This window comes from Amblyomma maculatum, chromosome 11 (genome assembly GCF_055883805.1).
Source record: "Amblyomma maculatum isolate TAMU_Amacu chromosome 11, ASM5588380v1, whole genome shotgun sequence".
NCBI lineage: Eukaryota > Metazoa > Arthropoda > Arachnida > Ixodida > Ixodidae > Amblyomma > Amblyomma maculatum.
In genome coordinates, this window is record NC_139354.1 from 41,808,909 (window position 1) to 41,834,935 (window position 26,027).

Genomic DNA, 26,027 nt, shown 5'->3' on the forward strand with positions numbered 1-26,027 from the left:
ATTCTGAGTTTTCGATTGTGCCTTTGTTTCTTCCACCGTTTTATGAGACTACGCCTAGCTTCCCAAAGGTGTAGAAGATGGTTGTCAACAGCTGGGTGGTCCTCCGTGGTGGCAAGGGTTTTTGTGAGGTTTTCTTTAAGGTCGAGAATAGATGCCGCCCACTCTTCGTAACTAGTTATTTGTTCCGATGTAACTAGTTTAGTATCCTTCCTGAATTTCTCCCAGTCTGTCATTCTGGCTTGCCCACGAGGTTTGCTGTGCTTGTTGCTTTCAAAGATGGTCTGCAGCATGTAGTGATCGCTGCCTAAGGTCTCTCCCGTATTGAGCCACTCATAGTTGCGGGCGTTGCGGACGAGCGTCAGGTCGGGGGAGGTATCCCGAGTTATGCTGGTACCGACTCGAGTCGGATGCTGCGGGTCAGTAAGTAAGGTGAGTGCCATGTCAGCGATGGCGGAAGCTAGTTTCCTGCCTTTAGTGTCTTCCTTTGGATATCCCCATAATGGGCTAGAAGCGTTAAAGTCGCCGACTATAGCTAGGGGAGCTGTGTGAGCTTCTCTTAGTGCTTTGATAAAGATAGCGTCAAAGGCTGCGTGGCGCTGTTTGGGGCGACTATATATATTGAGTATATAGGTGCCCTTGCTGTTACGGTGTTGTGGTAGCAACTTTATGAAGGTATATTCAATGTCGCTGTGTAGGTCAAGGTCTACAGTGGTTGCTGTGCATGATTTGTGGACCAAAATACATGTCGAGGGGTTTGTTTGATGTGTTGAGTATCCTCTGATCTTAGCCTCCATATTTACTTCTTGCAGGGCTATTATTTGCGGCGCATGAGAATAAGAGTCTATGTATTGTTGTAATGTTTCCCTCTTGCGCTTTAGTCCCCTGCAGTTCCATTGTAGGATGGTGAGTTTAGGTCTTGGTTGTGGCGCCATGTTGAGGATTAGAAATGTGTGTCGGATCCTGTGGTGGATCTTCAGGTTCTTTATCAAGTTCAGGGATGACTAGGCGACGATTTCCCATTTTGCCCTGTAGTTTTGTGCCCTTGTTGTGAGAAACATCCGAATATTCCTGAATTTTTCGGTCAATTCTAATCTCCTGCGCTTGCATCCTGATTAGAACTGGTTCAAGTTTTTCCATCATGGGCTTGATGACTGATTCTAACATGCTTTTGATTGTCGTCTCGATCATAATTTGTAATTTATTGGCCATGAGATCTTGGACTGTGTTTTCCAAGCGGGTAATGCGGTCCTGTGTTTCGGTGTTCTCAATAAATTGCGGCATGGGTGCCTGCGGTGCTGCTGCCTGCGGTTGTGGTACCTGCGGCATTGGCGCCTGCTGTGGCGTCTGTAGTGCAGTTTGCCTGTCGATAGTGCTAGTATTTAGCTCCTGTGGGTACGGAGGGTGTACCTCTTCCTTGTCCTCCTCCATCGGACATGCCTGTTGTGTCAATGGAGGTAATGTGTTCTTCGGGTTGGCTGCGACGCCTAATTGCTCTTTTAATTTCCTATTTTCTGACTTTAGTTTCTCGATCTCTGCTTTAAGTTGTTTGTAAGCCAACGCTTCGGGGGAGGAGGCAGCTACATCTGCCCAGCTCACCTTGCCGTCGTTGCGCTGGTCCTTGTAATGGGGTCCTGTTGTTTTCTCAGCTGGACGACTGCCGGTGGGGTGCGACGCCTTGTCGCTAGTGTCACGTCCTTTGCTTGATGACCGGGAGCCGCGTGGTCCTGAGTTGCTGCTGTTGGACTGGGCCCGTTGGGTCAGTCGGTCCCCGCTGTTAGATGTGCCTCTGCGGCTGGACCGGTCCCGAAACTTGGCCCTGGACTGGTGACTGTCTTGACCTGTCTTGGATTTGGCTGGTTGTGATGTTCGGTACTTGAACTTGCATTGATTCGACCCCATGGGATGTGGGCCTTCGCACACTGTGCACTTGGGTTGGCAGTCATGGGCTTCTTGAATGTCGTCCTGGCCACACTGCGGACATCGTGACTGCGCAGGGCAAGGGCAGACATCCGCCCGGTGTCCAAGTTTCCCGCACAGCAAACAGGCTGGTGTTGTTTTCTTGTACAGGCGCACAGGAAGCGCCTCTCCGTAGTAAAAGACGTGAAAAGGGACCTTTCTTCCTTCGAAAGTGACGGCCGCTTTGTTGGAGGAACCTAGTTTTCTCACGCTCACCACTGGTGCGTCCGGGGAGCGAAGCGCTTCCGTGATGTCTTCGTTGGAAACCCTAGGGTCCACCTGTATTACTCCTTTACATGTGTCGTCAGAAGGCCGGAGGTAGGAGTACACTGCGTGTGCTGTGTCCCCTAGTTTAAGTTCTTGAATTGCGAGGATCTTTCTGATTATTTCGGCATCTCGTACGCCGACGACGATGATGTTTTGTTCCCAAATGGGCCAAACGCTGAGCGCTGCTGATGTGTTATTAATGCCTGCTGCCATGTGCAAGGAGCTTCCGAGAGTGTTGCTTCCCCTGAATTTGCTGAGATCCAGCGTTCCTCTAGGTTTGATTATGATGACTGCATCTTGCTTGTCGAGACGCGGCTGCGGAGGAGGCTTCCAACGCTTGACTTGCGTGCGTGGCGTCTCCTGCAGCGGCGTATCAGCTGCGGCGGTGAAGTGGCCATCTGGCGTTCGTCCTTTCTGCCGTGCCGAGCGGTTGTTATGGGCTGATGCGCGTTCCCACTCTTCTATCTTGCGTTGGATGTTGGCTTCTGTTACTTTGTCGAAAACTGGCGTTTTCGCCTGCGGAATGGTGACGATACGCATTCCATCCGGGTCGTACCCCGTCAAGGTTGTCATGATTTGCGGCAGAGTTTGCCCGCGGAGCCGCGGCGGGCAGCTGACTCGAGGCCTATCTGTTAGGCTTAGCTACTCGCTCGATCCGCTTGAACTTGAAATCCTCGTTGAAAATGGTCCCACCTGAGAAACGGTGGTCTCCTCGTTGTTCTGAAGTGCCCGGGAACAAGTCCTGCTGCTTTTGAAGCGCTTTGGAAATCCTTGTCCGGGAAAGGAGCATAAATTCGGCGGAGCCGATGTAACACACGGCCGTCCTTCCCGACTGCTCGCAGCGCCCTCCTTTCTTTCCTGTAAACCAATTTCAAACACCGCTGATGCCTGCTGTACTGCGTCTGCTTCTGTATGCTTTGTGATGCGACGTTCGAGGAAGCGACAAATGAATGGCGCCACACGGACGCCTGGATCGAACGCCCGGCGGGGTCAGCTTCGTATTGCGTGAATTGCCTGGTGACGTCATCATGACGTCGGTTCCAGTTAATAAACATAACCAGGTGTGACGTCATAATCACGTCATATCCGAGTCAATACTTGTCATTACGTCACCAGGTGATGGTATCATAGTCAGCCATCTCTGTCATCATCATCCCTACTCCTACCACTATCATTGTCAATCCCTACCTACCACTAACTAGCGGTGGCGGTCTCCATGGCAAGCGCGCTAGCATGACGCTATAGACAAGGAGAACTAATATGTTTCTCACGCGTAGAAAGCTGGGCTAGTTCTTTCTAGTACCATTGCGAGACATTGTTCCAGCGCACGAAAAACACATGGACGAAGGCAGAAGAGAAATCTAGCCCAGCTTTCTACGCTTAGTGATATACTTTCTAGTACACTGGGGCCTGTGATTCATCCTTTTATGTGTTTGAATACTTCTTCGACCGGCATTCGTGTTGTCTCTTCTACCTCCGTCCGTGCGTTTTTGTTGTTGTTGCGACTGAAGAAAGAAGGGAACGAAAATGCACGGGCCTGCTACTAGCTCAGTAGCTGAGCCACCTCTGCTCCCCCTTATGGACAGAAGAGAAAATAGACAAGAAAGAAAAAGAAGGGAGAGAAAAAGACGCGCATCGCAACAGCCGTCGTCCGCCACCGAAACGGTAGCGGGTGCAATGACGGCCTATAACAGATAAAAATTGGGGGCAGGCTAGCCCCCGCCGCAAGCGGCAGTGACCTACCAGTCCCAGCCCCGTAGGGCCAGGAGCAGCCACCCGCACCCCCGTGCATTGTTCGTGCGCTGGAAGCTTGTGTCAGAATGGTTTCTCACGCGCCCGGCGTGGCTGTCATGATGATTGACAGCACGCCGGACGCCGCAGGAGAAATTAATCCCACAATAAAGTTATTAAGGGGCTGCGTCGCAGCTCTTTCAGAACGCCTTCTCACCGAGGGAAAATGAGCGGGCAGAAGTAGCAACCTATGGCAACGTTATCGTAAGCGCAGAATGATACATTAGGACCATGCTCAACGTGTGTGCAAAAATCACTGTCGTTTCCTTGCCATCGGCATTCATTTTCAAGCTATTTTCTGCATTGTAACAGTTGCGCTAACATTTAATGCAAGCTGTGAATTAGGCTTTTCCCCGCGGTTTGTCCATTTTCGAATAGGTTGGAGCTTTTTCCATAAATTGTGTTGCTTTCATTGAATAAACTTTCAATTGTGAGTCAGCGGTCGTCCCGTGGTTCTCCTGCTCCTTTGTTTGTCTATTGCGCTGCTTGTCCTTCAATTTGTTTCAGCAACAACTCGCCCGTTCGGATATACTACAGTATCAGAGTATCCGGGGTCGAACCCGACCACCGGCAGCTGCGTTTCGAGGGAGGCGAAACGGAGAGGTGTTTGAAACCTCTTTCTCTTTCCACTTTCTCTCCAACCTTCTTCTTCATTTACGGCAAGGGACAGGTGTCCACGGAGATAGTCCGAGGGTATAAATTGTTGGCTTAACAATTCACCAATCGGGAACAGTGACTGCTTCGCTTTCTTAGGTAATAAAAGCAAGCTATTCAGGCTATGGGTTTGATTAGAAGAATCGATCCTAAAACAAGTGGCACTGGCTCGTCTGTTACACGCCAGTTGGCGAGGGCGGTTCTGCGGCCACGTATTGTTATCGAGCCCAGTTCCAGCATCTTACAAGAGCATAATAAAATCGCCTTCAAGCCGTGAACCGAGAAGCTATGGGGACCATTACATGTCTTCCACGAATTACACCGATCAATAGCGTTACAGGACAATGCGCAGCTCGACACTATCGATGAGGTGGTGCAGCAGCGCCATGATGCTCGCAGACTTAAGGCCATCCTATCACATTCCACGCAAGCACTGAGTGCCTATGCAACTTCACACACTTTTCTTAAGCCATCTGCGCCCCTTCTCCCTTTCTGGAAGTTTGTACAGTCACGCGACAAAAAGCCAACTGATAATCGCAGACCAACGACTGCCAACTCGGCATCGTCGCTTCGCAAGAGATTTGAAGAGCAAGACGATCACCTGCCTCAAGGGTCCATTGTAGTGTACGTGGATGCAAACATACAAGACTGTGGAGCAAAACGAGCAATGAAGGCGCACAGTTCTGTAGAAAGAACGAGCTTGACGCGATTTCAGACAAATCAGAGAAGAATGCGAGAACCAGGTAAAACCGAGCTTTACTCAGAAAAGATTTACCCAATATTGCAATGAATCGGATTGAACAACGGCCACGACGACCGCATTCCGGCGGAGGCGAAGCATAAAAAGTCTCACTAATCAAAATAATTCGATGCTGTCAACTACAGTGCCCCATAGAGAAACATATATACTTACACTGTAAAAAAAAAAATTGGTCAGAATGACGGAAAATTCTTGGCAGCTCTATTTCCAAGCATTATCCGTGATTTCAACTTACGGTGCTTTTAGTCATTTTGATGTTTACTTGTCAAACTGGAATACATTTAAACCGTCAATATGACAATTGACCATCATTTCTAAATGACTGTGCATTTCTTCATTTCGATATAATGTACTTAAGTTGTAAATATGACAGTTGATCGTCATTCTCAAATGACGGTTCATTTCATTATTTGGTATAATACACTTATGCCGTCAGTATGATGGCTGGCTGTCATTGCACATGATGGTGTTGTTAATCATTTTGACGTACTGCTTGTGAACCAGGAATACAACGGAGTCATCAATGTGCCATTGTACAATGTGCCGTCATATTGACGGTTGCTGTGTCAGTTTGAAATACATTTAAAGCGTCAATATGACAACTTGACATGTTTTCACTTCACGGTCCAATGACATTAAGCACTTTTTTGTGCAGTACAGCATCAGTTCAACATTTTTTATCGTTCAACATAAAGCATATTTAAGCCATCAATATAAACCTATAAGAATCCGTCAATATCATTTCAGCTATTTGAATCTAAAACACATTTATTTAGAATTTCCTAAAGCCTCGGTTGTAAGAAGCTGAGCAAAATTTAAGTTAAACTTTGTGCCGCTCTGAAATCGAGCCTCAAGAGCAAAGTTCAACTGCTTCTCTTTGTCATTTGGATCTGTTCTTTTTTATTTTTAATCAAGGACTTCCACTCCTGCTGCTGTCAAGCTGCAGACTGACTCGCAGAATATCTTTAAAGAAGACACCAAAATTAGCGTTTCAAAACAACCTTTATTGTTATAAATGCACTAAAATGTAATGTAAAAATACACTTTGAACTTGCAGCTTGCTGCTCGCAGATTCTTCCCAAAATCATGCATGGTGTATCTAGAAAACAGAATATGACGTATACTCATATTATATACATGATCATATTAAGGGTATTTAAATAAAACAATATGGGGCCATAAGAAAAGCATCCAACATATGCTGAAACTAACTTCGGATATAAAAAATACAAACATTCAACACGTGGGCAACTTCTGTTACCATCATTGCATTCCAATAATTTCTATAAAGTGAGACAACAGAAATCTGTCCAATTCGTATTTATGAACTTTGAGTCATTTTGTCCAGCCTCTTCCCTGATTCTGCGAGAGATTGTGATTTTGTCAAGATAGCCCGATATTCCAGTTTCCAAGTCCACTTATCCCAGCTGTTATTTCCCAAAGCCTTAGAAAATAAACAATTTGAACAGAGATGAACCACAAAAATTGAGATGACAGTCAAATTCTTTATAGTACCGTAGTTCAGGTAAACATTTCATGCTGTCGGAAGGAATGGCTTCATTTTCTCACTTCATTACCATTTCATCTCTAAGCCATTGAGATTATATTCATGCAATTACTTTTATGTTTCCCATGTGAAGGCAACTATATTGGTCACTTTTTTTCCTTTGCCTGATTCTTTCAGTTAAAGAACAGAAACGCTTAAAATTACTCGAGGTCAAACTTTCCCTTATGGGGCACTTCATATGCTGCAATTTAGGCACAGTCTTAGTTGAATGCATCAGTACCATCTCACTTAACTGGCCAGCTTCGAGAAACAAAATTGTCCCTCCCGCAAGGCACATTTGCAACCGCCACAAGACCGACAACAAATTTTTCAGATTCACTAGGGCTGCAGGAAGGTTAGAAAAATCAAGTTTTGTACAAAACATGACTTTACATAAACTTCCAATTGCCAACATGGTGGAGCAAGAGATTCGCAGTTTTGTTTCCGTTCTGATGCTTGACTGTCTCAGCACATTGTTTACATAGACGACAAGCAGTAATCGATGACAATGGCTGTAGTGGTTCTGCAAGCCTAGGGCAAACATGGGCTTAGACGAAGTTTAGACTCAAATTAAACCTGCCACTGTGAGTTTACTCAAGGGTAGATGCTTGGGCTTGTTGGTTCATGGTATAAAAGGAAAGAAGCATAGCAGAAAAAGAGATGGACACACAGTCAAGACACACAGTGCGAACTTCCAACAAATGTTTATTTTAGTAAAGAAAGGTTTTTATGCCTTCATATTACAGTGGGCCATCAGGCATGCACTAGCAAAGTATTTCTGACAGATACACAAGTTCCCTCGACAAAGTGCGACCAAAGGGCTGCTTGCATAATTGTCTTTGAAAAGGGACAATCACTGGGCTTCAATTAATTTACGTGTTAACCTGTTTTTATGCACTTTTAAAACCACAAGCTTTCTGAGATGGTAAATGCATTCACACACATGGCAGTGAGTCGGCAAACTTTTCCCGCACATGCTCTTCTACATCCAGCCCATGGTCCCGATGCTTATCATTCAGGCATCTGCCCATTTCTCCTACATATTGTTTGCCACATGGGAGAAGAATTTGGTAGGGAACATTCTCGGAGCAATAAACAAAATTTTCCCCAAGCTTCCTTGTGCAGCAGCCAACCGGCTTATTGAGCTCTGAAAAAGTTTTTGTGCACAGACGACTCAACTTGTTAGGAGCCGAAAAACCCGCTCTGCTGCTAGATCACTGCGCTATTTTCTTTTGAGCCCAGCAACACAGTGGCAGAGTTCTATTTTTCGGCTCCTTATAAGTTGAGTCATCTGTGCTCGAAAACGTTTTCAAAACTCAATAAGGCAGTTAGCTGCACAATGAGGCTTGAAGAAAAATCCATTTATTGCACTGAAAATGTTGTCTATCCAACTTATATCTCCTATGGGCTGTGGCAAACAATATGTAGCACAAGTGGGCAGATGCTTGAGTGATAAGCTTTGGGACCATGGGCTGGGCATTAAGAGCATGTGCGGGAAAGGTTTATCGACCCAATTCCATGTGTGTGAATGCATTCCCCATCTCAGAAAACGTGTGATTTTAAAAGTGCATAAAAACAGGTTAGTACGTGAAATAATTGAAGCCCAGTGGATCGTCCCTTTCGAAAGAAAATTATGCAAGCAACCCATCGGTCGCACTGTTGTCAAGGGAACTTGTGTATCTGTCAGATACGCTTTGCTAGTGCATGCCTGATGGTCCACTGTGATATGAAGGTATAATAACACTTCTTTACTAAAATAAACATTTCTTGCACTGCATGTCTCTCCTACTTGTGTCCATGTCTTTTTGCGCTACATATTTTTTCTTTGAGCTCACTGAACGACCACATTTTGTGGGACACTTCCCTGCATAGTCTTGTAGCTCATGTGGCTAACCACTTTCAAAACATGGCAGTTATATAGCTGTGAAAAGCCACCACTGCTACTGCGTTGCACTGCAGAAATGTGTGCGAAGGCACTCACAATTCTGAATTATTTCTTGAACATTTTTAAGAATGTGTGCAAAAGCAGAACACTAGATTAAATGGAAAAAAATTGTCCTTGGCGCATGGTTTTGAATAATATTCAGAGCGTTCATTAGGTGAAAGTACTGTGATGCTGTATGTTCTTGGCAGTTCTTGCCAGTTTCATAGGGTTATTCAACGATTCTAAGCATTTACCTCATCTCTTAATGATGAATTGATCAAGATTGTTGTGTTTGCGAAAAAAGCAAGCACATGTGAGCTCTGCGAACTTTGAGCAGTGCAAGCTTTGGCAGTGGACGATATCTCAGAACAGTAAGAACTTGCAGCCATTCGTATGTACTGAATGAACCCACTGATGATAATAGACTTGCTTTTATTAGGCTCTTTTCTGGATTAAATTTTCTGTGTGATCACATTTTCGGCCCCCTTGAATTCTGAATTATTGACTTTCCACTCTGCATATTATATAGTGGTTCGGCTCTTTGCAGCAGCATTGCGGCGAATATAAAAGGTTTGAAAAACTTAGAACGTTGGTTCTATGACTACTGCTGTGGTTCCATGAAAATGTCGAAATAATCGAGAATCGGAAAACTCACAGGTCAGAAATTTCGCCTTTGACTGCTACATAGTTGGTCGTTTTGCACATTGCCTGCTTCAAATCTCAGCAACTACAGATATTCAAAATTTTGGAGCTGCAAGAAATAATCACAGTAAAGGGTTTTTTGCCATTTACTTTAACTACCACAGCAACTACCAGCTGCCGCCGAATATTTCCTCGCCTTATTCTCAGACGAATTTATAATACAAATGAATTCTATCTTAATGCACTACACAATTTGCAACTTAGCCTTTCATGTCTAACGGTGCATCAATCAAGTCACACTGAACAACACTTTCTTTAAAAAGCCTTTCATGTAGGAATGAGGTTCCTTGAACTAAGAGGAGTGAAGGAAATCCTAATGCATTGTGTAGATGTGCATTAACTCGACACTGCTATAAGCTATCACAGTAGCACAAGCCACATAACAGTGACAGTGATCAATTCAAAGGTCAACTCACCAGTGTAAAAACACCCGCAGCAGGCTCAACGACCTCGGTGAAATACCGCTGGCTGGCCCTTTTCCTCGGCCCTTGAAAAGGTTTATTTTTCCAAAGTACCTGTAAAATATGAATAGTAAAATAAATTAGATTGATTTGGTGAGCGACGCTGCTAACAATGGTTCATTAAAAAGCAGAGGGGTGGGAGAAACAAGAAAGTAAAGATATGCAGGGAGTAGTTCCAGCATATACTCAATAATTTGTCTAAAAATGGCAAGGCCAGTGATGGTATGAAGTAGCACTGAACTAGGATAAAGAGGGCACGCCTCAGTTCGCAAGTCGAGCCAATGTTTCGATAAGTAGACTTGTCTTTGTCTGGCATGACATGGAAATATGGCATGGGAATGAATTTTGAGTATGTCAAGAAAAATTTTCCGTGCCTCCTTTCTAATTACTTTGCTTCGTTAGTGTCGCAAAAATGAAATAATTGTTAAACCTAGCTTGACATTATTTTGCAGTTATATCATGGGCACATCTTCCATATATTCTTATAAACTGAGGCAAATTCCCATAATTTTTTTTTCACCTTTCCCACGACTTTTTAGTAGCCTGTATCTATGCATAATCGAATATTAAACACTATAATGCTCAACAAAAATATTGATTTATTTATACCACGCATTACTTTTGATTAGGATAGCACGTTACCTCAAATATCTCCATCACCGGCCTTTGTAGAACGAGAGGAAGAAGATGGTTTACACGGTATGATGGAGCACTGAACAAGGGTAAAGGGCGACAAGTGGACTTGTCTTCGTCTGGTCTTAGACGAAGACAAGTCCACTTTTTGAAATGTTGGCTCTACCTGCGAACTAAGTTCTGCCCCCTTTACCCTTGTTCTTAGATGAAGACAAGTCCACTTGTGGAAACGTTGGCTCTACCAGCGAACTGAGGCGTACCCCCTTTACCCTTGTTGAGTTATCCATCATACCGTCCAAACCCTCTTCTTTCTCTCGTTCTACCAAGGCCAGTGATGGAGATATTTGAGGTAACATGTGCTATCCTAATCAAAAGTAATGCGTGGTATAAATAAATCAATATTTTTGTTGAGCAGCATAGTGTTTAATGTTTTGATTACGCATAGATACAGGCTACTAAAAAATCGTGGGAAAGGTGAAAAAAAATTATGGGAATTTGCTTCAGTTTATAACAATATATGGAAGATGTGCCCATGATATACCTGCAAAATAATGGCAAGCTAGGTTTAACAATTATTTCATTTTTGCAACACTAACGAAGCAAGAGTAATTAGAAAGGAGGGGGCAAGGAAAATCATTCTTGACATACTCAAAATTCATTTCTATGTCATATATAATGTGACTCATATATTTTGGCATATAGTTGTCTAGAATGCCTTGAATGTTTATAGTGCATAATCTTCTTTGAGGCTGAGTATGCTGAAGTGGTGAAGAGAAACATGTTTGGGACGTCCTGATGGCAGAATGCATGTTCACACTCTTAATATGCTCAACTATACAGAATCATTTCCTACTATACATGCTTCAAGAGGAAAAGAGGGTAATCTTCAATAGTAGTAGGTTGCAGTTAAGGCAAAAGACTTAACTTACTTCGAGATGCAGCTAAATAAATCGAAGCAGCCTCTACATATGACGATGAGCGACAGCAATGAAACAACATTTTCACATTATTACCGTGAAAGCCTTAAATATCAGCCCAAAACACAGGACGCGAACTCAAACCCTTCAGGTAGTTACATGGACATCACCTAGAGTTCAGTAAAGGAGGCTATTAGATCTCATTAACAAATTGGTTGCTTCCTATTCAACAAAGTAAATAGAATGTACTGTCATGCTCAATACGAGTTGCAACGCATCACGAGTGAATCAATTCTGGCATCCATGCAACCATAAATTAGTGAGCATTTAGGGAGAGCATGCACCTTGTAAAAATAATAAATGAACTCTGTTATCCATTTCTTCAACTGAATTAATGAATTGTGAGCAAGGCTATAGTCAGTGTGTGCCAAGAACATAGCTCCTACTGCATCTTGTGCGTTGTAGTGCATATTAAGTGCAACAGTACATTTTCAGAAATTTTTACGCAAGTCAGAAATGTATTAGGCACATGATGTAAAATGCAAAACTAATATGCATGATATTTACTAGTGTAAATTAATTAAGACTGCCATCTTGCCATGCTAAATACCTGCTAAGTAATTTTTTTACGCATGATAGTCAGGCACAACTAAAGAATGAACCAGCAGTTGCTCTACAAGTCCCTTCAGCAATTGCCATCAAACAGTTTCATGATGGCATGGTTGATCCAAGTGTAGAGTGTTTATTCACCTTTCCTAGTCATCAAAATAAAAAATATCAATTGTGCAAGTTGTTCTATGGAACCCAATATATAAAAAGCCTCAGCAATGATTAAATTGCTCAAAAACTAGAGATGAAATTCTATTTATTTCCTAGCAACTAAAGGGCTTTATCCTTATAGTAACACTTATGTCTTAAATATGTAACCAGTACAGAAATTACAACACCTGATGAAAAGATTTTTTTCTATCATTTGAAACTCATTTACCTCTGCAGAAACACCATAGTAAGAGGGCGCCAGGTGGATAGGAGATATTGAACACGAAGAACGCTCCAAGTAGTAGTGCCATTGCTTTCTCCGTGCTTGCAATGCTAAAGCACTCTTCTTCATCTACTGCCAGCACAACTCGTCCCCCATGTCTGAGCCTGCATGTGAAAACCACATTACTTCACATAAAACTTCATCATGGGTACACAAAACAATTATGATTTGCAACATACTTTGCATAAGTACACAGACAAATATGAAATGAATCTCAAGAATAATAACATACAGGACTATTGTTTCTATATTAATATAAACTGTCCAGTTGTAAGATGAGCAAAAACTCTCAGCATGGTTCAACCCGCCTTTCTTGATTTAGAAGAAGTTTTTCTAGCAAGAGCACTGCCTCTACAAAATGAGGCTATCTATTAACAAGAAAATATAATAATATATGTACACAAAATAGACTCGATTGGAAAATGACTACTGACAGACCATAAGGATTACAGCTACAACTTTGCCCATCTAATTAAAAAAAATGTTTACAATATCTTCTAATTCTAGAAACAAAATTATTTAAAAGTAATAGCACTGCGAACTCATACTATATTTGACTTTGTTTTGGCTCAAGAGAAGATGCCCCTGCGGCCGAAGAAAGACAAAATCTTGTTATCAAACACCTTTCTCTGCGCATGCGACCATGGTGGCGGGGCTGCCACGCAGACGGCTCTCTGGGCAAAACGAAGCAGCGGGCTGCTCTACTGTGATGTTGACTGGAGTCGTGTAACGCTTGACACGCGGTTTTTTCCGCGCGTACGTTCGCCTACTTAAGTACAGAGAAGAGCTGGCTGAGGCTTTCAGCGAACATCGTCCCAGCAAAAAGCAAAAAGAGACAGAAGGTATTGTTATCAAACACCCTTCTCTGCGGACTGCAGGTGGTCACGCGGTAGACGAAAGACATGCTGGGGCACCATGGCCGCACTGTGGCCCGCAGCGACGAGTTATATGATAGCTCCCAAGAGCAGCGCCGAAGGACGCAGGTGTTCAGGCGGGCGCTAGGTCCCGCCGCTTGAGCAAATCGACTATGAGCGCCAGCAAGACGCCATCTTCCAAATTTTCCGCGCACGCCACATACCCTGCCCTGGCGGCTAGGCGTCAAAGAGAGATAAAACGATCTTCAAACAGACGGCAGCTCTCCAGGCATCGAATGTTAATTCTTTCAATGTCTGCGGTCACCAAAAGTAGCGAAACACTCAAAATTGATCCGTGCATTTTGATATAATGAAAACAGAATTACATAAAAAAAAAAAACAGCCAGCGTTGTCTTGTGCTTTTAATAGGCGAATGCACACGTTGAAAATATGAGCCTCGTGACATCACTCCGGTCAACATCACAATATTTCAACCCGCTGCTGGGTTTCGTGTTTTTGAACACGCGAGCCCTCTCTGACTGCTGCTCTTCAATTACCGAGAACAACGTACCATTTAACTTGTGCACCTGTATCACGCCCAACGTGCGGTCCATGCGCGCTTTAAAAATTACTTGCACATCGCGCCGTGAGCACCCTGACCGTGAGCCGCGCCATTATCACATATATTCAACAACCCCATCTCCACAGCAACTCCTTCCTAATCACCTCTTATACGTAACCTTTCAATTTGTGACGTTAAGCCGCACAAACCAAACCATGGACACACTTTGCACAAATACCCGTGAAAAATTCACGTTCTCTATACAAATATATCGCGCCTACAACTTTCCCTTAACGAATGCTAGCGGACAGCCTTCTGTCGTTATGTGGAGCACAATACGAGCGCACGCCGGTTGCCTTCAGATGCATGTTTCGCATAAGCTCGGCGCACGCGCTTGTATCCTACACCACAAGCTCCACAAAGTCCTCAAGTAAATAAAAAACACGCAGTACACTTACCGTAATCAGGCGGACTTGGTCGGAGACTGCAGCTTCGTGTGCGGGGCTGACTCCGAACCACGCCGTCCTTTTGCAAAGTGCAATACAAAATGGCGCAACACACACAAAGGAAGAAAGAACACGAGAAGCCGACGAAACCGGTGCAGGAGACGTCGACCTCGCACGCAGTCAACGCAGCGGCACGCTGGGTCTCGCCCGACGCCGAACAAAACATTGCGATAGGCCAAATGCGGATCACGGGTTGTGTGACGTAACCCAAACGGCGGCGAACGATCTGCGCGCATTGTGTTTGTTTTTTAGGACTCCTGGTCCCTTCGCTCTCTCCCGCTATTTGACTCCTCGGCGGCAGTTTATTCTTTTGGCGTCAGCGCTCCATCAAAACTGAGTAGAGGGAGGCCGTCAAAGTGACGAATATTTTTTACAGTGATATACGTTTCTCTACGAGCGGCCTGGCAGCGCGTCTTGCTCGCTCCTTCCTTTACCCTTGCTTTCATTCCTTCCCCAATGACGGTATTCAGGTCGATCCTAATTAAGGTAGTTACCGCCCATTTGCGTTGGTGATAATCATTAATTATCAACGAAAACATAAAAGAGCAGTGAAAATGGAGGAAACGCAAATCCCCTCCTCCTCCTCAGAAGAGGAATGCACACTGGCCTACACTTTCAGGCAGATAACTGTATCAAAACAGATACAACCTTTACTCCCACCTGTGTAAAGGATTAACGAGAGCGGAAGAACGCGTGTTTCTTCCCTTCCTTACGAACACCACGGTGTGCAGGCGTCGCTGAAACACTTTGACATTGCCTTCTCCTGGGAGTGCCTGCACTTTGGGGAAATGTCCTCGGACCTCTTCCACGCGGTGTGGGCGTTCCTCTCCAGCCCTGATCTTACACCCAACCCAAACCCCAACCCGGGAGGAGTGGGAGGTAACCCTACTCGCCTGCTCCAACCTGAAAGTCCAAAAGGCGCGGTCAAACTAGCAATGGTGGCAGCGGGAGCCACTGGGGTCCCGTACTAGGGACTCCACCTATTGTTTGTAAGGGGAAGGTCACCAAGCCTGGCCTTGGAGCAACCTCTATGTAACCCTCTATTTTTAATCAACGTTTTTACCACCACTACCAGGGAGGAAATTTGCTTCATTCAAGCCGTCTTTTCTTGTTTCAGCAGTTGAATTGAATTCAAGTTTATTTGCATCACATCACATTCAATGTGTACATGACACTGGAAACGCGAGGAAAAACGTGTCTCAAGGACTCCTTAACAAAGTTTCAGGATCGTTCGATGAGCGAATATCACTGATGACAAAGGTACGCTTTTCGGGCGATACAGATTTCTAATGCTGATCACTGCACACTCACTCGCTCTGTACCTCTACCCCGTACCATAGAGATTTTGTAGCTAAAGCTTGCTGGGAGTGTCATCGTATACGTACCTCCGCCAAGGACGACCTACGTAATTTGCAGCCAAAGGACGGAGCTTACAGTGCATGTGAAATGAACTGAGTGGCACCGTAGAGGTGTTCCCGTCGCCGCAATTTGGGCAGGTGCCAATGTTTCTAGCCGGGGCACGGATGCCTTACGCAACGAGATAACGTTTTGCGTCAGGCGTCCCGCTACACCCGTTCGACAGGTATACTACAGCGCACGGTGAAATGCCGGCTCAGGAGCAAGCCGATGAGAGGCCCTGCAAAGCGCTTGTCGAACTTCCCATCGCCTGTGCGGCAAAACCCCTACTGTACGTTCGCGATGCCTTATCAGACACCGGTTGAATAAATGCCATGCCATATGGTGACGAAGTACTAAAGCAAAGAGCGTAAAACGGGCTAGCAGGTAATTCATATTTGCAAAAGCAGTGCACAATTAAGACGTGAACAGTGAAATATATATGAAGACACAGCGCCGACTTCAACTGGTTCAGAGTGACACAATATATATATATATATATATATATATATATATATATATATATATATATATATATATATATATATATATATATATATACACCATCGGCGCGTTGTATTTTTCTTCCGCTTTGCATTTAATGTTCTTTATCCCGATAACCACCATAAGACTCATTCCTGTCAACTCCAACAGTATAATCATAAAAAACAACAACCTAACTGGTTGGTTTGGTTTGTGGGGTTTAACGTCCCAAAACGACTGAGGCTATGAGAGACGCCGTAGTGGAGGACGCCAGAAATTTCGACCACCTTGGTTTCTTTAACGTGCATTGACATCGCACAGCGCACGGATGCCACTTCGTTTCGCCCTCATCGAAACGCAGCCGCCGAGGCCGGGATGCGATCCCGCTCCCTTGGGAACAGTAGTCGAGCGCCCTAACCACTGCGCCACCCCGGTGGGGCCCGTAGACTGTTCGCTTCTTTAAATTATATATATATATATATATATATATATATATATATATATATATATATATATATATATTACATTACTAATTTCTGTGATTATCCAAGTAAAAAATTAAAAAAAATGGCATAAAGTTCAACCCCAATGCTTTCCTTGGCTTCGCCGACTGTTGGCTTCTTTCCTTCATGTATTATAATGAGCACCCCCATTTCCCCTTCATTTATCTGCTTGTAGCTTACGGGGGTCTCAGTTCTGGCAGTCTTGAAGCCATAGGTAGCGTAAGAGGGTTCTAGCACAGCTTTTACCCTCGCTCTTGATCACCTTCTACGTGACGCTGGCAGTAACACAGGACGTTCCACGTCCGCCGCTATGGTTGAGGGTGGCGCTGGTGAACACTCTCAAGGTTCGTATTCAGACAACATTAATACCCAAGAAAGTAGCAGGGGGGACAGCGGTCGATGTAGCTCAGTTGGAAGAGCACCGGACGCGATATTCGGAGGCCGTGGGTTCGGTTCCCACCATCAGCACGTTGTTTTTTCTTATACGTTGTGTTTAATTATCTTTCCCCTAAACAGATTACATTACTAATTTCTGTGATTATCCAAGCAAAATATATATATATATATAAAAAAAAACTAAGTACTATCCCGAATGCTTTCCTTAGCCTCGCCGACTGTTGGATTTTTTCCTTCATATATATATATTGAAGTGGGCGGGAAAGCATGGGGGTTAGCTGCTAGGTTTACGCGCCACATTAAGATAACAAAAATGAAAAAAAAAAAAAACATACAAGAGATTACTATGATGCACCTGGGGACAAACAAAAATATGGAAGTGCGAATAAAAGGATGACCCCAATAGACAGTAAAAGAGTAACAAATAAGAATATGTAATTAAACGATGAAAACTAACTGCGATAAAGTGCCGTTATAATGAGAATGGGTCCTCCTATTTTTCGCTGTTCACGTCTTAAGGGTGCGCTGTTTTTCGAAGTACTAAAGCACTCTGTTATCAGCAAGCATGACGGGACTGTTAACATTCGTGTACAAAAATTATAGGTGATTTATTTCCTTGAGCTCGAAGTCACTTCTTAAGTGCCACAAAGTTGAAGTCAATTCTCCACTCGGCACAGCCTCCTCTCGAATTTAATCCCTACTCTTGTTGGCGTTGCTAAATAAGGGCAGCATGTAATCTTCTTTGAACAAATATAATCTAGTAAACCAGCTTTTTATTCTTATTCTGCGTGGCTTTCTGCAGCATCGATCAATATATTCGTGCGGTGGAGTTTGTTGAAAACTGTGGAAAACAAGGAGCACGAAAAGAATGGAGATGTCAGTGAAGGCATATAATGACATATATGGATATATATAATAACGTGACATTTATGAACATATCAGGGCATATATGAATGATATAAAGGAAAGAACAGATGTGCTGTCTTTTCCTGATTTTTTACAGCCTGACTTTTACAAATCATGTTCGCATTGACTTGTGGGCTGATGCGTCGGTCGTTCTTTTTTTCTTCTTAAATAGCATACGAAGCTACCGCCGCTGTTTAAGAGTTCAGCTTCACGAGCCTCATATTTTCTCTATTGAGCGATATTCTCAACTTGTAGTAATAATAGCTTGATTGTATTGTGTCGTGTAACGAAGCTAACTGGGTAGAACAAGGTAAGGAATATGAGTACACAATATTAAGAATAACCTAATAAGCGTTGAGGGGAGCTTCTGTCTGCAAGTCAGTGTTTTGACAAAAGGACTTTTCTGATTGTTTCCTTGATAATAACAAAACTGCGATAAAGAGTATACCTCCTTGTTCCTTGAAGCATTGTGACTCGTAAAACGCCAAAAGAAACGAGGTCGAGGAAGCTTTGCCACGAGGCTCATCCTACAGCTGTTCTGTGAAGATAATAGAAAAACTGTGTACAAGAATGAACTAACGAACATATCTTCCTCCTATCATTGTCACAGAAGAATCTTTAAAAATTCACTATATTTTTTCACAGTATTGACATCTATATTGCGTTATCTCCTATACTTGACGTTCTTTTCCACGGTCCAGCTCAGAAGCGATTCTGGAGGGTCATAGTTAAAAACGTTTGGAAGAAGCCTTTAGCTGTTCTGCTGAGTGCTGTATAGAATACGAATAGATATTATCACTGGTGCTTTGGCGGCTTACACCAAATGCTCTAAAAGAAGACACAGTATTGCTTTCACCAAATCAGACGCAACATGCCGTTTATCTTAAGTCCAACAACTATCTCCACTCTCCTGATTAACTTAAAAGAAAAATTACGAGGGGCTTTAGCGACTAAAGTAGTGAAAGGCGAAAGCCTGAGTGCACATTTTGCTACGCAACTAGCACTAATTAGCTATTAATTAATTTCTCATATAAATAATTATTATTTAGTAGGTAAATAATTAACTGATTGGGTAAAGCATTGTTCATTAGTAATTGATAATTTGAATAATCATTAATTAGTAATTCATCATTGATTGCCATATGGCTATATAAGACACGCATTTGCACATACTGTGGTGGTGCTCTGTGATTGGTCGAGACATCTATGGCGACATCCCGCCTCGGCCAATAAGAGCCGCCGCAAATGCGGGACACATTTTGTCCATGACAGCATGAGTCATTAATGGATTTCGCCTTAAAACGCCGCTTGAATAGCTTTTTCAGGACTGAGGCACGCAGACGGGCGCAATCTGCATGTGCTCGAAAAATCACGCGGTGGATGTGTTTTGAGTTAGAAGCGTAAACAGTTGAAAGGCGCGTCGAACACGGTGTCGGACTCAGGTAGGTCAGGTGGAGACGCGTGACACAAACCACTCGAAACACGCATCTAAGCCGCTAAGTCAAAGCTGTTTGCGAGCCGCGTCTTCATGCACTGAGAGAGATAATAAACAGCCTCTTATCTCTTACCTCAGGCACGTACGCCGTGTCCGCACGCGACCCGGCGATAGAGGTCTGTGTTCGAGGACCGGTCGCTGCCCGCGTTGATAAGACACCCCCGGGATTATTCCGACTCTGAGTGGGCCACGCTTCCGACGTCGACACACTCGATAGTACGATACTCCGTGAAAAGCAAACAAGAGTACGCAAGCTGCCAAAAACTATGAGGAATGTTACTGTATGATACATTTTCTCTCAGAAGTATGCATGCATATAGGCAACCGATAACATCAGGTTCCAGGAGATCTTACGCATCCTGCCTTTCAACCTATTCCTCACTCACTCCCTATAAATTTTTCTCACCATTTAAGTCGTGTTCCTAGCAGTCTTCAAGTCAAGATTTTGGGGCGTTGCATATGGCATGCTTTCCTTTTCAAGCTATTGTCGTTATCGCTATCGTCAGCCTAGCTGCATCCGTTGCAGGAAAGGAAATATGTTATTTATTTATTTATTTACAGCGACTGCAATCCCGGTGTCCGAAATTTAGCAGGGTGTGGAAACGCTAAGCAGTTTAACAAAGGCGTCAAGGATAAACAAGCAATAACAGCGCAAGTTGTGCATATATATATATTGTTACGGACGACATCAAGGAAGAAAAAGCGGGCAGTGGCGCGGACAGGAGCGCTCGCGCTAGGCCCGGCAACATTTTCATAAAACGTCATCTCACTGGGGACTTCATCATCACCCCCCCCCCCCCCCCCCCCCATCCTGGTTCGGAGCATCAGCGCCCTGCGACTTCTTGCGCCGTCGGCGAAAGGTTAGGAGGCACTGCATGGCTGTTCCCCAGCCTGCCGGACCCAGCAAGACCTTGCCGTTCCTCCGCCCCGTCCCCCCCGCCCCGACCACAAGACACGACGAAGGAGAGACTGACCCGAGACGCCACACATGACCACAAGACACAAGGAGAGACCCGAATGACCTAATGTGACCCCACCGACCTGATGTTCCGACCAAGGACCCTACGACCCAAGACACCGCTACACTTCAAGACATTCTCCCCTGCCTATGCCATGCAGTGCGTGCCTTGGCCTCCGCCATCGAGTCGTGGCAACGTGTGGCCCGAGAGTGTCCTGCCAAGGTTCATCGCGAATCATCGTGCCGGCAAGCCATTCTATTCTTCCTTCTTCCTCTTCTTTTTCAAGCATCTAGACACGCCTATCATCATGCCATGGAATCATCAACATCGTGCATTTCCTCGCCCACGATCGGGACGATCGCTCGGTGGCCCCGGGTCATGTTACGGACGACATCAAGGAAGAAAAAGCGGGCAGTGGCGCGGACAGGAGCGCTCGCGCTAGGCCCGGCAACATTTTCATAAAACGTCAATCACTGTCATCGACCATCTCTCTGTCCTCTGTTCTCCTGTTGTCATTGGCTTGCCGTATCGTAACACTATATATATATATATATATATATATATATATATATATATATAAAGTAAAAATAGAAATGCATGTAAAATAAACTATGTAATATGCTGTGAGAAACACGTCAGTAAGGTTGCAACGCTTCATTGTTAGTGAGGTTACACCAATCGGAAATAGCTCGTGGAAGGAATCGGTATTTAAATCTGATATTACGGCCGCGATAGGGAGTTAAACGTAGCTCATGTCATTGGCGGGGCGTATATCCAGACAAGAAAAAAAAAAAAAAAGCAAATTGGTGGCTTCAGTCCTGCAGTGTCTATTATTAATTTAATACATAAATTTAAGCCATGCAGAACGATTTCGCTGTTACTGTCAATAAGCCAGCTTTGACTAACAGATGTGTAACTGATGTACGTCGGTGATTGTTATACATGTATCTTGCAGCCTTCTTACCTCTCTCTACTTTGTTCATATTAGTCTGAGTGAACGAGTCCCATATGATAGCAGCATAATATAGGGTACCTAGAGCAATACATTTCTAAGCAAGCAGACTTACAGATGGGGTAGAAAATCCCAATGATCGTCCTAAGAAAAACAATTTACGAAAAGCGTTACACGTTATGAAGTCATTATTTAATCCAGCGAAGATTGTTAGTGACCCATAGCCCTAGATTCTAGACATTCCGTTTCTTCTGAAAGTGTCACGCCGTTAGTACAGTAATGAATAATAAGACATCCTCTTTGTGAGTTATTCTTAATGATATGGCTCTTTAATAGTTAAGATATTTTCCATGCTTTACACCATGCACAAACATTCTACAATGCGCTATTGTATAGTTGTTTCTAATATCGCGAGAGCTCTTGGAGCTCTTCAGTGCGCTCAGGATAAGTGGATGATCAAATATACTACGTACAGCAACGGATTCATTCCCCGCGGTTAACAAAAAAAGCAAGTGTTGCTACTATCATATAGTAATGCAATTAAAACCAGTATTTTGGTGTTTTTCATTTAGTTTTTTGGGGCGAAATAACGCAAATAATTCTGAATTGGCAGTTATTCATTATATATGAAGCGAACAAAACAGCAAGGTGACATCGTTTTCTCTCTATAGATAATTATGATTTCTTCTGTTCGCGCTTTCTATAACGAAGGTTTATGCGGGACTGGTCGCGCTTAATTTTGCACTGCCTATACAATTGCTTCTTGGTTGTCCTGAACTACCACTGCTCGAGCGTAGTGGGAAAGGTATGTCGCTCTCAGCACACGTGAAGCTATAACAGAAGCTTGCAAAGCTGTATATTCAAGAGAGTTTGCGAGTGGTATATACACATACACTGATTGGGTATGTTTGCTTCAAAAGCAGGCTTTTATAACAATATAGTTGTGTTGTGCCTCCGTTAAGGTGCTACGTGCAGAAAGTGATGCGAGCAATATCGTATAGCCCACTTCGATAATAACAGGGAGCTGATAAGATGAAAATATCGTAAATATTACTGATTATAGAGAATGGGAGCGGGTCATAATACATTTCAGTCTGAAACCTCAAATTATTTTCCCCTATAGCTCAGTATTTTTACAAGGGTGAAGACCAATCAAAAACACTTCCGATCGAAACTTGAAAATCTCTGTTTATTGGCATAGAGCAGCCATGATTCTGCACTGTTGCAGATCGATGTTGAAGTCAGCGTCAATGCAGTAGCCCTAAGAATTTATCGCAGATGTACCATATGATGATTTAGGTTTGTTCCACTTTCTTATTATCCTTGTCGGTCCAGTGAATTTTATCGCTGTTGATGTTATCAGCATCAAAGTTTTCCTTCTCTCTCAAACTGGTAAGGTCTTTTCCAAGACTTTTTTTTTCTGTAGCCGAGGCCACAGTTCTGGGAAAAAGAAAAAAAAATGGATAAAGGAAGCAGACTCCTGAATCGAGTATCCAGTATTTGCTGCATGTTGATTCACCTCGACGAATTCCATATGAGTATAACAATGGTCATAATAGGTAATTTTTTTTTTAATATTAGTGGCTACACCACCGTTAAGCAACAGTTCTTACAGAATAAGGACATCAAGTTTCGGGAAACTAATGTTTTCATCGATCGCATTGCCGTGTGAATTTATTGGCCAATATTGTGATCCATCGTAGTACGGTAGCGGCAGTTTCTATATCAAGAACGTGTCATTTCTACAGGCACTGTGTTGAACTGCAGCCTCTCCAATGGCCTTAGAACGTTCCTTTTCGGTGCAGAGTAGAAGAACGAATGAAGGAATAGTCGACGGACATTGCAAACAAACGAAAAACAATTCCGGAGGTTCTGAGAAAAGTTGAGCAGGTGCTGGCCACCTCTGTAGCACTCGCCTGCCGAAGACAAAGGCGCCGGATGCGTAAAAGCTAGCATTACAGTGCAGGCGAATTACATTAAGCTCCCGCGTACTGTGCTGTGCCAGCGAACGTTGAAATCTGCCAAAGTTGACCGAAATTGATTCGCAGTTCGGCACTACAAGGCGCCGCCCCCAAACAAAGTTCAAATTCGGGGATTGCGTGAAATTCTGTTTATTTAAGTAGTTCCTTTGTTAAAATAAATCGTATTTTGAAACTAGAAAGTACTGTTTGAAAAAGAAAATATCACCAAATCAGAACACTGGTGACGTGGTGCTTCTTTGGAAAGCGCGGAGTTTTGTATTACTCTCGATGAAGACACCCAACGATGACAGATGTGTGTTTTGCATAATATATCCTCTTCTTCCCCATGAAATTATCAAGGAACTTCCTAGAATAACCTCCTATGCTGTTTAAATTGTACGGTCCATGTTACGAACAATATATGAATTCTGGGGAATCGATGTGTCACGACTGCTCTCCCTGGAATATAAATATAGAAAGCGAATTATGAGTCTGATATTTTTTCATATCTTCTTTGGGAGCATATCTACTGCTCGAGTAATCAGAAGTTAGAAGAAAAAAATATTAAGCTAATAAGCGTTGACTTACTCGAATCAGCCAGTCAGTCCTTCCCTCTGACAATCAATGAGTGAGTTTGTCAATCAATAAATCTTCCAATCTGTCAGAAATCAATTTGTCTGTCAAGGAATAAATCATTCAGTCCGTCAACTAACCACCACCAAGTCTTTTAATGATTCCATAAATCAACTGAATAATAATTTTTTATATGCGATAGCAGTATAGAAGTTTTTATTTATTTAATCGGTTTATCAGAGCATGCTGCTGTCTATATCATCATATCTTCACCATTGCCTCAGCGCACTCAAAAAAGACTAACTCGAGTGCTTAAATAAATTAACCTAACGTGTGTATCCATAACTAGGTCAGTGAGGGGGCTAATATATTGGGTGATTAACGCACTGAATTTTGATACATAACTGCTCAAAACTGCAGTTCTTTAATCAATGTGTTAATAGAAGAGTTTAGCTTGTCGATGAAAGAGACAGAAATGTATCCGCTGTAATTTCTAAGATACCGCTGAAAAGACATGCAATTACGCCGACTTCTTGCCGATTCTAGGTCAATAAACGAACGTAGCGTAGACAAGCCACAGGATATATCTTTGAAGGAACAGGTGCTTCGTTTAGGAAAAAAAAAAGTGGATTTTTGAGAATAAGAATCTTATTATATCACTCCGAAAAGACCTTCGTCTGCTCTGAGTATCAATATGCACACAGTTTGGCAGCTCCCTTGTTTCCGAGCAACAATCTATTTCCTTCCTTTGCCTATCAGCAACTCATTGTGCGCTATGATACGAGCCGGAAAAGAAATCACGAGGGTATTCCTCTCTGCGCGCAATCGCAACAAGTTGTTTTCCGGCAACACGATAGTCGCATTTCCAGGGAATCCGTTCCCTACGTCATCCTGTTTTATCTCCTGCGGCCTATTATTCTTGTTTTCTTTTCCTCATTTCCTTCGGCTTGGTGTCCTTTCCAGGCTTGGCCATCAGCGTCTTTTAGCGGCACGCAAGTCATGAAAACAAGTGCAGCCCCGTGTACTGAGCTGTCACTTACAGTTATTACGGCTAACGTGAAGGAAGAAAGCTGGCACTGGTGAAAAATAATGGCGCTACTGCAATGAGAAAGCAGACGAACAGTAAAGGAGAGCAAAACTTGGCAGCAGTGTATTGGGAAAGCAGACGAACGCGAAAACATTCAAACAATGGACGCAAGAAATGTGAAAGCAGACGAAGATAGTTTGTTTCATAACGTAGTATAGGAAAAGGAAACGCCGATGTCGGCGCCTGGAAACAAGGAAACACAAAGGAACGGTGCGAGAAGCAGGCGAACGTTGCATAAAAAATATATAAAGATATGGCGGAGGGCGCGGGAAGGATGCAGTTGCCCTCGGCAACGACCGCGTCACTCTGACGTCAGAACCACGCCTCCAGGGTCGCGCCGGCGATTGGCAGGCCTCCAGGGGTATAAAAAGCTCGCCGGTCTCCGGCCGGCTCACTCGACAGCTGTTGTCGACCGGTCTTGTTCATCGCATCAAGGTGCGCTGCCCTGCTTTTGGTTTTTTTGCGTTGGTTTGCGGGTCCCTGGAGATCAGATCTGAGCCTTCGTGATAGCTTCGGCTGTGCTGAGATAAGTGTTCTAGGGTAGGACGCATCGACTCTGCATGCTTTTGTGAGTACGAGGCGGCAGTCAAGATCCTGTAAGTTTGACTTGCGAGATTTCAGTGTCCTTTGCTTAGAGCGCGTTTTGTCGCAGTTATATAACTATAAAAGACAGCATGAGAAGCTTGAATTGCCGGAAAATGAAGCTAATTGAATGCAGTTGTAACTGGTGGATTTTGTATTA

The 26,027-nt window shown here is 43.7% G+C and overlaps 1 protein-coding gene and 1 long non-coding RNA gene across 6 annotated transcripts in view; one reads left to right on the forward strand and one right to left on the reverse strand.

Moving 5' to 3' along the window:
• LOC146173632 (dicarboxylate carrier UCP2-like) overlaps positions 1 to 26,027 on the forward strand; it is a 143,832-nt gene that overhangs the window by 80,857 nt on the left and 36,948 nt on the right. The window contains exon 1 of one of the 5 annotated variants that reach the window (XM_084584789.1): positions 25,652 to 25,720. The exons of 2 other annotated variants lie outside the window; for them this stretch is intronic. The gene's annotated coding sequence lies outside the window, so the exon portion shown is untranslated. 2 more of the 5 variants (XM_084584790.1, XM_084584793.1) reach the window with 2 other exon arrangements.
• LOC146173635 (uncharacterized) lies at positions 6,430 to 14,662 on the reverse strand. The gene is made up of 4 exons (XR_014702222.1): positions 14,528 to 14,662; positions 12,600 to 12,757; positions 10,017 to 10,115; positions 6,430 to 6,527 (listed from the first exon to the last, which is right to left on the reverse strand). It is a non-coding gene; the product is annotated as an uncharacterized LOC146173635 (long non-coding RNA).